This window comes from Neoarius graeffei, chromosome 3, assembly GCF_027579695.1.
Source record: "Neoarius graeffei isolate fNeoGra1 chromosome 3, fNeoGra1.pri, whole genome shotgun sequence".
NCBI classification, from domain to species: Eukaryota; Metazoa; Chordata; class Actinopteri; order Siluriformes; family Ariidae; genus Neoarius; species Neoarius graeffei.
Window position 1 is genome coordinate 101,290,272 of NC_083571.1, and position 14,069 is coordinate 101,304,340.

Here is a 14,069-nt window from a genome sequence, read left to right on the forward strand (position 1 = left end):
ATTTATTCCCTGCATTCACACACTAGGGATAGATCATGTTGTGAAAAACAGTAAATGTAATGAAGCTCCATGGCCAAATTTGTAAAACTAATTAGAATTAAAAGAAAAGCTTTAATGTCTAAGTTTTTTTTTGTTTTTAAACTGAATTTCATAAGCTGCTTATAGTGTAATCTTGTTGTTTAATTCTTTTGGCAATCAAGGAACTGAGCATAGGTAAGGGAATCGGTTCTTTTTCCAGTCCTGCTTTTGACTTCCAAAAACATGCCCATATCATCCCGTGGAGGGTCTGCAATACTGCGATTCCACAATGGCTCTGAGATGCCTAGCAGCTCACGGACATGTGCTGAGATCACCTGCAAAAGAGACAAAAGTGTGACTTATGTCTATTATGAAAGGCTTTAAAATCTTATACCTCCCTTTTAAAATCTTTTCTTATTTGAGTCGTTCAGGCTCACCTGGTACTGTATGTCTCCATTCAACTCTGAGCAGAAATATACCTTACTCAAGGATATCGTGAAACGATGTTGGATTTATGATGATTACTCGTATGTAATAGTTCTAACAAGTTTAATGAAGTATGGCACATGTTTGATTTTGACTTCTAAATGCTTCAGTGATCATTATAAGATTTCATTTCCAAAGGTCAGCCAACCCAGCATGTTTCATCATAGTGTGATGATTGTGGTGGGGTGTTTTATTACTAATGACACAAGTGCATTTTCAATTTCCTAGATTAGACCAACTCACTGACATAATTAGATGAAGTGAGTAAAAAAAAAAGTGTGAAATAAGTGAATGTAAGGAGAACTCTGAGAACTTGGGCAGATTCTGGGCAGCCTCTGATTTGTGCTAGATAGTTGAGCCCCCCCTGGGTAGGAGTTTATGAATAGTAGGAAAGAGACAGGGAGGTGGTAGGTGCACAAACTTCATCATGGGTACAGAAATAGAAAAAAATGGGAATTTATAGGAAATTAACGAGGAAGAAGTTGGTTCTTGATGTGTTGTCTTTTTCCTAAACTTCAGTTATTTCATAACAGCATGTCTAAGTAATGTCATTTGCAACTGACAGAAAGAAAAACCACCTTCAACTTTGGCACTGCGCTCTCTAGCATTTTGTTTGTTTTTGTTTATCCTCTGTATGTCTGGCGATTCAAACCCAATCACTTACACCAGAGAAGAACTGCTTAACATCAGACAGTTTATTCCAGATAACTTTTCATCTAACTTCGTGAACATGGGAAGTTTTCTTAAGGAAACTTTAGTTGGAGGAGCAGCGCTCTATGGGACATGGAGGAGACTCAGATGGGGTAAGCGAGCCAGTGCACTAGTGAAACTCCGTATGCGGGGTTTTAGAACTCCAGTTCCACTGATCCATCTGGAGAATCTTTGCCTCTGGCCCAACAAAATAGATGAGCTGCTTCTTCTCAACAGGACAAACAAGGACTTTGCATGTTCTGCTGCCCTCTGTTTCACTGAAACCTGGCTTAGTGATTCAATCCCGACAGTTGTCTACTTCTCCCGGGTTTTCACTTATACCAAGCAGATCACGTAGCAGAGATATCAGGGAAAAACAGAGGCAGTGGAATTTGCTTCTACATAAATGAAGGTTGGTGTACAGATGTCACGGTGGTTAGGAAATACTGCAGTCCGAATTTAGAGTTACTGTTCCTAAATGCAAGCTATTTTATTCACCGCAAGAGTTTTCTTCCTTGATCCCAGTTGGTGTTTACATCCCAACCCAGGCCCAGGATGATGCCCAATCCAGGATGATGTTCTGCAAACCCTGGCTGATCAGTTAGCCAGCTGGGAACAAAAACACACAGATGCACTTTTCATAATTCTTGGGGACTTTAACAGGGCAAAATTAAACCTTGAACTAACATACATATCCATCCATCCATTATCCATAACTGCTTATCCTGTACAGGGTCACGGGCAAGCTGGAGCCTATCCCAGCTGGCTATGGGCAAGAGACGGGGTACACCCTGGACAAGTTACCAGGTCATTGCAGGGCTAACACATACAGACAAACAACCATTCACACCTACGGTCAATTTGGAGCCACCAATTAGCCTAACCTGCATGTCTTTGGAGTGTGGGGGGAAACTGGAGCACCCGGAGGAAACCTATGCAGACACGGGGGGAACATGCAAACTCCACATAGAAAAGCCCCTGTCGGCCACTGGGCTCGAACCCAGAACCTTCTTGCTGTGAGGTGACAGTGCTAACCACTACACCACTGTGCCGCCTTTTATATATATATACAGAGCATATTACAACCCCGATTCCAAAAAAGTTGGGACAAAGTACAAATTGTAAATAAAAACGGAATGCAATAATTTACAAATCTCAAAAACTGATATTGTATTCACAATAGAACACAGACAACATATCAAATGTCGAAAGTGAGACATTTTGAAATTTCATGCTAAATATTGGCTCATTTGAAATTTCGTGACAGCAACACATCTCAAAAAAGTTGGGACAGGGGCAATAAGAGGCTGGAAAAGTTAAAGGTACAAAAAAGGAACAGCTGGAGGACCAAATTGCAACTCGTTAGGTCAATTGGCAATAGGTCATTAACATGACTGGGTATAAAAAGAGCATCTTGGAGTGGCAGCGGCTCTCAGAAGTAACGATGGGAAGAGGATCACCAATCCCCCTAATTCTGTGCCGACAAATAGTGGAGTAATATCAGAAAGGAGTTCGACAGTGTAAAATTGCAAAGAGTTTGAACATGTCATCATCTACAGCGCATAATATCATCAAAAGATTCAGAGAATCTAGAAGAATCTCTGTGCGTAAGGGTCAAGGCTGGAAAACCATACCGGGTGCCCGTGATCTTCGGGCCCTTAGACGGCACTGCATCACATACAGGCATGCTTCTGTATTGGAAATCACAAAATGGGCTCAGGAATATTTCCAGAGAACATTATCTGTGAACACAATTCACCGTGCCATCCGCCGTTGCCAGCTAAAACTCCGTAGTTCAAAGAAGAAGCCATATCTAAACATGATCCAGAAGCTCAGACGTCTTCTCTGGGCCAAGGCTCATTTAAAATGGACTGTGGCAAAGTGGAAAACTGTTCTGTGGTCAGACGAATCAAAATTTGAAGTTCTTTATGGAAATCAGGGACGCCGTGTCATTTGGACTAAAGAGGAGAAGGACGACCCAAGTTGTCATCAGCGCTCAGTTCAGAAGCCTGCATCTCTGATGGTATGGGGTTGCATTAGTGCGTGTGGCATGGGTAGCTTGCACATCTGGGAAGACACCATCAATGCTGAAAGGTATAGCCAGGTTCTAGAGCAACATATGCTCCCATCCAGATGACGTCTCCTTCAGGGAAGACCTTGGATTTTCCAACATGACAATGCCAAACCACATACTGCATCAATTACAGCATCATGGCTGCGTAGAAGAAGGGTCCGGCTACTGAACTGGCCAGCCTGCAGTCCAGATCTTTCACCCATAGAAAACATTTGGCGCATCATAAAACGGAAGATACGACAAAAAAGACCTAAGACAGTTGAGCAACTAGAATCCTACATTAGACAAGAATGGGTTAACATTCCTATCCCTAAACTTGAGCAACTTGTCTCCTCAGTCCCCAGACGTTTACAGACTGTTGTAAAGAGAAAAGGGGATGTCTCACAGTGGTAAACATGGCCTTGTCCCAACTTTTTTGAGATGTGTTGTTGTCATGAAATTTAAAATCACCTAATTTTTCTCTTTAAATGATACATTTTCTCAGTTTAAACATTTGATATGTCATCTATGTTCTATTCTGAATAAAATATGGAATTTTGAAACTTCCACATCATTGCATTCCGTTTTTATTTACAATTTGTACTTTGTCCCAACTTTTTTGGAATCGGGGTTGTAATTATCCTACCAGGGATAATAGCATCCTGGATCACTGCTACACAGTTCTAAAAAATACATATCGCTCTGTTCCCTGTGTAGCTTTGGGGCTCTCTGGTCACTGCTTAAGGCCAATTTATGCTGACAACGCAGTCCTCGCAGATGGCGTCGCAGATGGTGTCTGCGTAGCCCCCCCCTTCGCAGACACTCTGCGCGCACCTCCCAAAAATTGTGACCACCGCAGACAGCCTCGCAGACAGCGTCGCAGACAAGAGGGCTCTGATTGGTCCACTCTACATCCGCTGTACAAGCACTTCCGCTTCCCTACTTTCCCGGTTTGTTTTGTTTTCACGACCGCCATTTTTAAAAACATGAGCGAAGATGGAGCAGCACGAAGGGCAGTTGATCGAGAAAGTGAGGAAGTACGTACATCTATACGACTCCAATTCTAGTCATTATAAGTAACCGGAGGATAAACACTCCACTAACCACACCCACCAACTACTCCTAGCGATTTCGCGACTTCGCGCCCCCTTGCGTTGTGGCGGTGAATAACATCGCGCACGCCTATTACTCCCCGCTCAACGATAAATTACAACTGTCTGCGAAAAGCTATCTGCGAAAGCCTTGTCGCAAGAGCATGCAGAGGCCCCAAGTCCATCTCATCCCAACCTACAGGCACAATTTAAAATCTGAAAAACCTGTGGTGAAACAGGGCAAGGGTTGATGGGCTGCTGTTGATGGGCTGGAATGGGTGAGGAATCTGAAAATGTTCCTCTCAAACCTGCAGTAGCAGGCATTCAGGTCATCAGCCAGGTCTTTGTTTTCCTCAGCAGAGGGGACAGTCTCCTGTAGTTGGTGATGCCTTGCAGACCTCTTGGTGATGCTTTGCAGGCCTATCAACAGCAGCTCATCAACCCTTACACACACACACGATGCTAAGGCTGCACTCAGGGTGTGTGAAGAGGATGTGAGATGGCTCTTCCAGAGTCAGAAAATCAGGAAAGCATCAGGCCCAGATGGAGTCTCCCCCTCCTTTCTTAAAGCCTGTGCTGACTAAGGTGGGGTTTACATTAGACCGTATCAGCGGATCATCAGATTAACGTTTTTAAAAACGATTAGCATGCACACAGCAACACCAATACACGATTAGCATGCACACAGCAACGCCAATACATGGATACGCTAATCACATGACTAATTCGGCACGTAAGTTGAAATGTGTCAGTGCGGCTCATCGCTTCCTCCTCAGCGGCTGTGCTCCAAATCACTCCGCCCTGAACAGCGAGTGCCCTCTGGAGGGTGCGCATTCCGGCCCTGCGCAGCTCACAGAGCGCGCGAGTTAAGCGCACGAGCAGTGATTCGGGACTGAGCTGCTGTGCGCAAGTCACTTACCACTTGCAAGTGGAAGGATGGCAAGCCTAAAGACAATCATAACTACACAATGGGCAGTATTTGCATCAGTATTTGCAGTATTTTCATACTTTTATACTCTTTAATGAAAGGTGATACAAGGCGGAAGTCCGCGCCGTTTTTCAGCAGTCGCGTCACATGACCAACGCCAACGAATCAGGAAGGTGGATGTCACAGTGACGTTGTCCAATGACGACGCCAGCTAGAGCTCAGCACAGCGTATCCGCGTATTCTCAATGCTTACACAGCACCGGACCAGACACGATCTGGATTGAATACGTGGACCCTGGCGGATTCCCGTTTCCCGGCGTTTCCAGGCGTTTTAATGTAAACGGACAGTGCATCCGCGAAGAAAACGAGACAGATACGGTCTAATGTAAACTTGGCCTAACTGGCTCCAATCTTTACACAGATCTTCAACAGATTGCTCAAGCTGTGTCAAGTCCCCTCCAGCTGCAAGCACTTCACCATCATTCTGGTCCCCAAGAAAACTTCCATCACAGGACTAAATGACTACAGGCCTGTCACTCTGACATCTGTGGTCATGAAGTCCTTTGAACTTTGAACAAATGTCAGTGGATCACCAGCTTCCTGACAGGCAGGGAACAGCAAGCAAGGTTGGGGGAAGTCACTTCTGGCATGCGGCCAATCAGCACTGGTGCTCCTCAGGGATGTATCCTCTCCTCACTGCTCTTCTCCCTTTACACCAATGACTTCTCCTCCATGGATCCATCCGTAAAATTCCTGAAATTTGCAGATGACACTACGGTCATAGGCCTCATCCAAGATGGCAACAAGTCTGCATACAGGTGGGAAGTCAAACAGTTGGTGCTCTGGTGCAGTCAGAATAACTTGGAGCTAAACACACTGAAGACGATGGAGATGATAGTGGACTTCAGGAGACACCCCTCTGTGATGCTCCCCCTCACAATATCCAGCAGTCCTGTGTCAATGGTGGAGACCTTTAAGTTCCTGGGAACGACCATCTCACAAGACTTGAAGTGGGAATCCACCATTAACTCCACCCTTAAAAAAGCCCAGCAGAGGACGTACTTTCTGTGGCAACTCAGAAAGTATGGTCTGTCACACAGGAGCTCCTGACACAGTTCTACACTGCTGTCATTGAATCCGTCCTGTGCACATCCATCACAGTCTGGTTTGGAGCAACCAAAAAACAGGACAGGAACAGACTGCAGCGAACAGTAAGGCCAGGAGTAAGGATCATTGGGGCTCCTCTGACCAGCCTCCAGGATTTACATTTCACAAACCAGGAAGCCGGCAGAGAAAATCATTAAGGACTCCTCACATCCTGGTCACAACCAATTCCAACTCCTACCTTCCAGCAGGTGCTGTAGAGCACTGCGAACCAGAACCACCAGACACAAGAGCAGCTTCTTTCCCCATGCCATCAACCTCATAAATATCTGACCTGAACCATCCTGGCCATTATACCATTGTACCACTTGTACCTTCTGTAACATATTTCTGTTTGTACTACCTCACTGCACTCTGCACATTGTCTGTGTCAAGTATATTTTTTGTATATTGTGTATTGTCTGTAAATGGGTCTGTCTCAGAAACTGGGTACTGTGGGGGTCCCCCACTAAATATACTCACAGTCAATAAAACTATACGGTTTTGAATGATGTTGGTTTTAATTTGAAATAAAATGATGAAAGGAATAATACAGATAAAACTAAATCTTTGATGTGAATACTCTATTCAGAATTTGGCAAAAATTCTGCAAATTTGTGGAAAAATGGTGGCTTGATCTGGGACATGATAAATGGTTGACTACATCGCATTCCCTTAAAAAGGTTGTAGTCCACTGAAAAGACTACAGTTATCTCATCTCATCTCATCTCATCTCATTATCTCTAGCTGCTTTATCCTGTTCTACAGGGTCGCAGGCAAGCTGGAGCCTATCCCAGCTGACTACGGGCGAAAGGCGGGGTACACCCTGGACAAGTCGCCAGGTCATCACAGGGTCTACAGTTATCACTAATTGTATTTTAAGTTGTAACTTTATCAACCTAAGGATTGGTGCGCTCACAGAATAATCATAACCATAATAAAACATCATGCAAAATATTTGATCACCGTTGTAACTCCATTTTCCGCAAACCCAAAACCAATACGATCGTGTGTTTTGATCTAAACGGAAAGCCTCAGGGTCAAGGTCACTACCTCACCAAAAGTTAAATGTATCATATTATTCATATTTAAGTGAATAATCAATTCAGTCATCATAACTTGGCATTTTTAACCCAATCAATCAAAAAGAGGAAATGTATTTAATATTTTCACTCATCTGTGAAGGAGGGGCTTTAATTCTTCATGATGTAGTTATTTTATATGCAAATCAATTTTACAAAAGCATTTGAATTGTAATAAAAAAAATGTCCACAGTGGAGGCCAGATAAAACAAGATGCTATCTTTATTCTTATTAAACATGACAAAAGAAACATTGAGTGTTAGGTAAATGCAAAAAAAAAATCAGTAAAATTCGAAAATTTATTTTTTGACCATAATGTCCCAAATGAGAGACCAGTTTCTGAGACGGACCCATATTGTCTGTATATTGTGTATTATATCCCTCATCAAAAAATTCCCGTTCAGGGATTGGCCAAGGATGGTTCACGTGACATAAAATAGTTTCACCATTGATTAAGCAATGTATCTCGTGACGTCAAAAATAAATAAAAAAAATGGATATGGTGTGAGTCAGTCATGGTATATCCTGGAGACACCATGAATTGACATCACAATTTCAAGCGATACGGCTGACTCGAGTCACAGCTGTGGCTCCGTGAGCATTTCTGTGTGTGTAGATCTATGTCTCATGATCATGCCTAGTGAGGCAGGCGATAGCATGGTACATTGCACATGCACAGGTCGAAGGTCGCTCCGACATAAACAACAAACATGGCTGCCTCCAGGGAGTTTATGCCAAGATTCAATCTTAATACTTTTAGTTTGGAATTTTTTGATGAGGGACATAAATTAAATATAACATGCACTGAGAGGCTCCAGTTGAAATTATGGATTCCCTTTGGTGACTGGCATAGTACTATTTTCTTTGGGGCTGCGCAAAAATAATGCCCTCACAAAATAGTACTATGCCAGTGTAGCAAGGTTGATTCAACGAGTAAAGAACCGCTACACCAGTTACTTCAGAGAATCCATAATTTCAACTGGAGCCTCTCAGTGCATGGTATATTTGATTACTGTTTATATTGTTGATAGCTGTTTATACAGTATCGTAATTTTACATCATAGTTTATATAATATAATATAATATCAACAATATAAACAGTAACTGTTTATACTGTTGTTGATGAAAGCGTTGAGTGGTCTATCAGATATATTCCATCCATTCAAAAAAAGCCAGCCAATATTATTATTATTATTATTATTATTATTATTATTATTATACATTCCTTTCAGGTGTTCAATGTGTCTTTCTCTTTCAAAATTCTTTCAAAATCTTCCATATTTAATGAAGCAAACCTGATGGCCATGTTTGTTTACAAATTGTCTCAGTTGCTCACTAGCGCTGAAGTTTTACGTCTCTGACGTGTGACGTCATGTTATCTTGACAACTATGCAATATCATAAACCATATTCAACGCTCATTCTCCACTGGGTAGAGAATATACATAATACATGTAGGATAAGCGATATACTAACAATATTGCATGCTATCGAACCAAATGACTGAAACTCGCTAGAAGGGAATAGAATACATTTTTCTATTCCATCGAAAAAGTGTCCTGTATGTATAATAATTTCCAATATTTCACTCTGATGACATCAATCCTAGTGTTTTCCTGCTGACTTGATGTGCATTGTCAAAATGGCGAACCGGTTCAAACTTAACATTCTGTTGATTAACTTGCATTTTTTGTTTGTTTGTTTTTGTGGATGTGTCCATATAATATAAAGAACATTACATGGTGGTGCAAAGATATGAAGTTTATCTTATCGTGTTGAACATATTTTCACTCGTTCACTTTGTTCACTCGTGATATATATAGAGCGACTGTCGATACAATTATCGACAGTCCATAATTATCGACACCTTTTCAGATTTACCAATAAAAAACTATTTTACAAAGGTGAGTTTCAGTTACAACAGTTATTATTGGTTAATTAACCAACCAGAAGTCCTCCTCACCCTTTGATCTTGTCTTCTGATGACACAGCTTGTTACCTGAGATGGAATTTTTTTAGCACAATCAACAATTTGAAGAAAACCCGGACGTTATCATCGCAGGTAAGCATGGTGGAAAGATCATGGACATGTTTTTACTTATCAAATTCACTGATATTTCATGATCTCCTTGTCGAAACCTACTTTGTTTCTTACTCTTTCATTTGACAGTCGCCATTTTGTATCTAAACGCGCGTTTGAGAAGTCACGTAAGGTGTTGATAATAGTGATCACTTTCACCGGTGTCCACCATTATCGACACCCTGTGGAATTAAGTGACATTTACAACTGTTATCGATCGAGCTTTGTGTAACATTGTAGAAGTAGATGAAGTACTTTAAAAAATAAAAGTGCTGTGATTTATAATAATTTTTTTTCTGATTCATAACAGAATGGAATGTTTATAGAGTATTTGGATTCCTATTGCAATAAATAGAATTAGACCAGAATTAAATTCCTAGCATATAAAAAATTACATGCTTGAAATATTCAGATTTTTCTATTCCATTCAGATTTTTTTTTCAGTGTGTTGTAAATATCGACCACATATTACAATATCAGTAGACGTTTTATATTTTGGTGCAGGAATGACATGTGACTGACCTTTGACCTGGATTTTCATGCGGTTACAATGTCAATTCCCTGTTGATATTTATTGGTAAACTACAAAACTAGAAATTAATACAAACAACAAATGATTAACAAAATGTGGTCTACGAAAATACTTAGAAAGTGGGTAGAAAGTGGAACAAAAAGATTTTCTGACGCAGGTTAAACATTATTGTTCATTTGTTTACAAACATTAGAATTACTTCCTCATTTACGTAAAGCACTGACATCCAGATATTTATATAAAGGATATTTTGTACTAAATATAAGTCTATGGAAAACAAATTTTAAATAAAAACTGTTTTGTTAACTTAATACCACATACTGATTATTTTTTCATAAATAATCATCTGGGGCGGCACGGTGGTGTAGTGGTTAGCGCTGTCGCCTCACAGCGAGAAGGTCCGGGTTCGAGCCCCGGGGCCGGCGAGGGCCTTTCTGTGTGGAGTTTGCATGTTCTCCCCGTGTCCGCGTGGGTTTCCTCCGGGTGCTCCGGTTTCCCCCACAGTCCAAAGACATGCAGGTTAGGTTAACTGGTGACTCTAAATTGACCGTAGGTGTGAATGTGAGTGTGAATGGTTGTCTGTGTCTATGTGTCAGCCCTGTGATGACCTGGCGACTTGTCCAGGGTGTACCCCGCCTTTCGCCCGTAGTCAGCTGGGATAGGCTCCAGCTTGCCTGCGACCCTGTAGAAGGATAAAGCGGCTAGAGATGATGAGATGAGATAATCATCTGGATGTTGATAATTGTGGAACGGTGTCGATAACTGTGGACAAAGGTGTCAATACTTGTGGAACGGTGTTACGTGATCTGATACGCTAAGTAATCGGGAATCAACTTTTTTTTTTTCCAGTGGAAGTTTGAGTAATTATTCATGCACAATTTACGTATTGAAAATCTTTTCTACTTTTGCAACGGCCAAAAGATCGTTAAGGTGTCGATAATTGTAGCCGCTGCTCTCTCTCTCTCTCTCTCTCGCTATATATATGTTCACCACTCAAAAGATAAATTTCATACCTTCGCGCAACTGTGTAATATCCTCTAAATACATTTTTCTTATATTACATATACATAACTTACATATACATATAGCCCCCCCATTTCTGTATTGCTAGAGACACCAACTGCTGGAACCAAATTCCTTGTGTGTGTCAATACACTTGGCCAATAAACATGATTCTGATTCTGATTCTGAAAGATGTGAAACCTCTTTTATCAAGGTAGAGTTAAAAACAATGTTATACAGAATGTGTATGCTGTGATGGTAGATGATGCATTCTTACCTTCATATGTTCAAAGTCAGTGATTCCTAATTGTGGCAAATGGTGGCAATTTACGTAAATCAGCTTTTTGCCTGTGATGAAATTCTCAGTAAAGCATGCCTGTGAGCAGTTTAATATACAATTACAACACAATATAAAAACATGATTTTATGCAGGTTATTGCTTAAATTAATCAGAGCAAATGTAAGGCTAATTTTCAAAGCAATAAGGAAAACATTTGTGTATTCATCTGTGGCCTACATCTCTATTTATTTTTGCCTTGTAATGTGATGTGGAGTCTTTGTTTTTCAGCATATTAAGTTGGTAAGGAAAGAGCACACACTGCTGATGTTTATGAAAAGACTGTTTTCCACGTGATGCTTGCAAAGCATAACTGGACAGTGATGACAAAGCGTTATTAAAGAAAAGCTGCCCAGACTCTTTAACGAAAGGGGGGAAACACAGGCTTTTTGATACAACTATAGCCTGTGCTACACTTAAAAAGCACAACTGGCTGATCATGAATTGATCTTTTAAGCTGAATGAAATCTAAAGAATATATGAACGATGAGCTGTTTGGTAAAATGTGTTTTCACAGCCTGTGATTTCACAGAGAGCCAGGTTTTGAGTCTCTGCTCAGAATAACCTCATTTCATTTTCAGGAGCCCATGTCATCATCCTAATATCCTAATATTCATAAATATCTGCTTAGGACTTTTAAAAATGCAGCAACAATTATATATAGTATATACAGTATATACAGTGTGTGTGTATATATATATATATATATATATATATGTATATGTGTAATGTGTGTGTGTGTGTGTGTTTTCTTTTACCGTGTACTGAGGATATCCAAGTGATTCTATCCACTCCGCCACGTCTTGGCAGCTCCATTGAAGGAACGCCATTTTCTTGTTTGTCCTGTTGCTATGGCAACAGTTCATCCAATGAAAAGTAGTTTCCAGGCAAGTTAATTTGCATAGCTACTGTGCACTGGAAGAGAGAGAGAGAGAGAAATTTGTTTAAAAATAAATAAACAAATAATAAAATAAAAGAATTTGGGGTATGAATTGAGAAATCCAAAATAATTCTAAAGTAATATCACGAAATGGTAGATGTTTAATACAGTTTTATTAGAGTATTGTGTTTATCCCTGGCAGTAAACAGCCCAGCTGCCTCCTACATTGCAGCTCGTAATTTAATTTCACTGTATTGTGGCTTCATGTGGCGCTGCTGCTTAATTGTGTTCATGCATCACAAGTCCGCCAGCCGCTGGTCCGATTCATCTCGCCTACGTTTTTTCCTCAGCAATTATGAATTTTAGGGATTAGAAAAAGTGTGCTGTTTATATTTCAATCAGATCACATCTTTTACAGTATTCTTAGTGGATATAATTAAGGCATTAGGTGGGGAAGTGCGATCATGGGCAGGATCAATCAATCAGTGCCGAGTTTCCCAAAAGCATCATAGCATCACAAAGATCATCGTTAAATGGTAGAGCGAGCGGCACAATGAACACTCTCTGTCCTAGTTAAAATGTTCTTAGCGTTAAGAGGCTTTTCGAAAACCCACCACAGCTTAGTCTGATTCTCAGTTCCTGATGCCCTACTTCTGGTTAAAGTTCTCATCATTTGGAACCCACTCACTGCTGCTGAGGATGGCCCTTTAAAGATGCACTTAGAAATCATGAAGATGGCTTTGGATTGCAGTTGAGACGAATAGTTTTGCACTCAATTGCCACGATAACTTTAGGGCTGCAGTTGTCGTGAACAGTTTTGCACTCAAGTCTCCATCAATGAACAGTTGATAACTTCAACAAAACAGACTTCATATTAAAACTATAATGAATTTCCTGGTTACACGATTGCACTTTTTGACCAGATAGGACATAGTTATAGAAGTCTTTCCTCATCTTTCCTCATGTTACTACTGTGTTTCTTTTTCTTTTATCCCTGTCTTCTTGTCCTGTTCCCCCTCTGTAAGGACAGGTTGATGGTCAATTTCACTGGTATCAGTGATAATAAAGGGTTCATTCAAGTGAGTTATTTATAATTATGCTATCAGGTGTCATCCAGGGGTGGCACGGTGGTGTAGTGGTTAGCGCTGTTGCCTCACAGCAAGAAGGTCCTGGGTTCGAGCCCCGGGGCCGGCGAGGGCCCTTCTGTGTGGAGTTTGCATGTTCTCCCCGTGTCCGTATGGGTTTCCTCCGGGTGCTCCGGTTTCCCCCACAGTCCAAAGACATGCAGGTTAGGTTAACTGGTGACTCTAAATTGACCGTAGGTGTGAATGTGAGTGTGAATGGTTGTCTGTGTCTATGTGTCAGCCCTGTGATGACCTGGCGACTTGTCCAGGGTGTACCCCGCCTTTCGCCCGTAGTCAGCTGGGATAGGCTCCAGCTTGCCTGCGACCCTGTAGAACAGGATAAAGCGGCTAGAGATAATGAGATGAGATGAGATGTCATCCAAAAGAGGATGGGTTTCATTTTGAGTCTGGTTTCTCTCAAGGTTTCTTCTTCATGTTGTCACAGGGAGTTTTCCTTTGCCTCCGTCACCTCTGTCTTGCTCAGTAGGGAGAAATTTATAAATTAAAAAAAGGATATCCTGAATTTATATTCAGTGGCTTGTAGTCCCTAGGTGTTTGTCTTGTTTTGTTGCATTACAAGCTGGAATTAAAATGGATTTTTGGAGGGTTAACACCATTTGATTT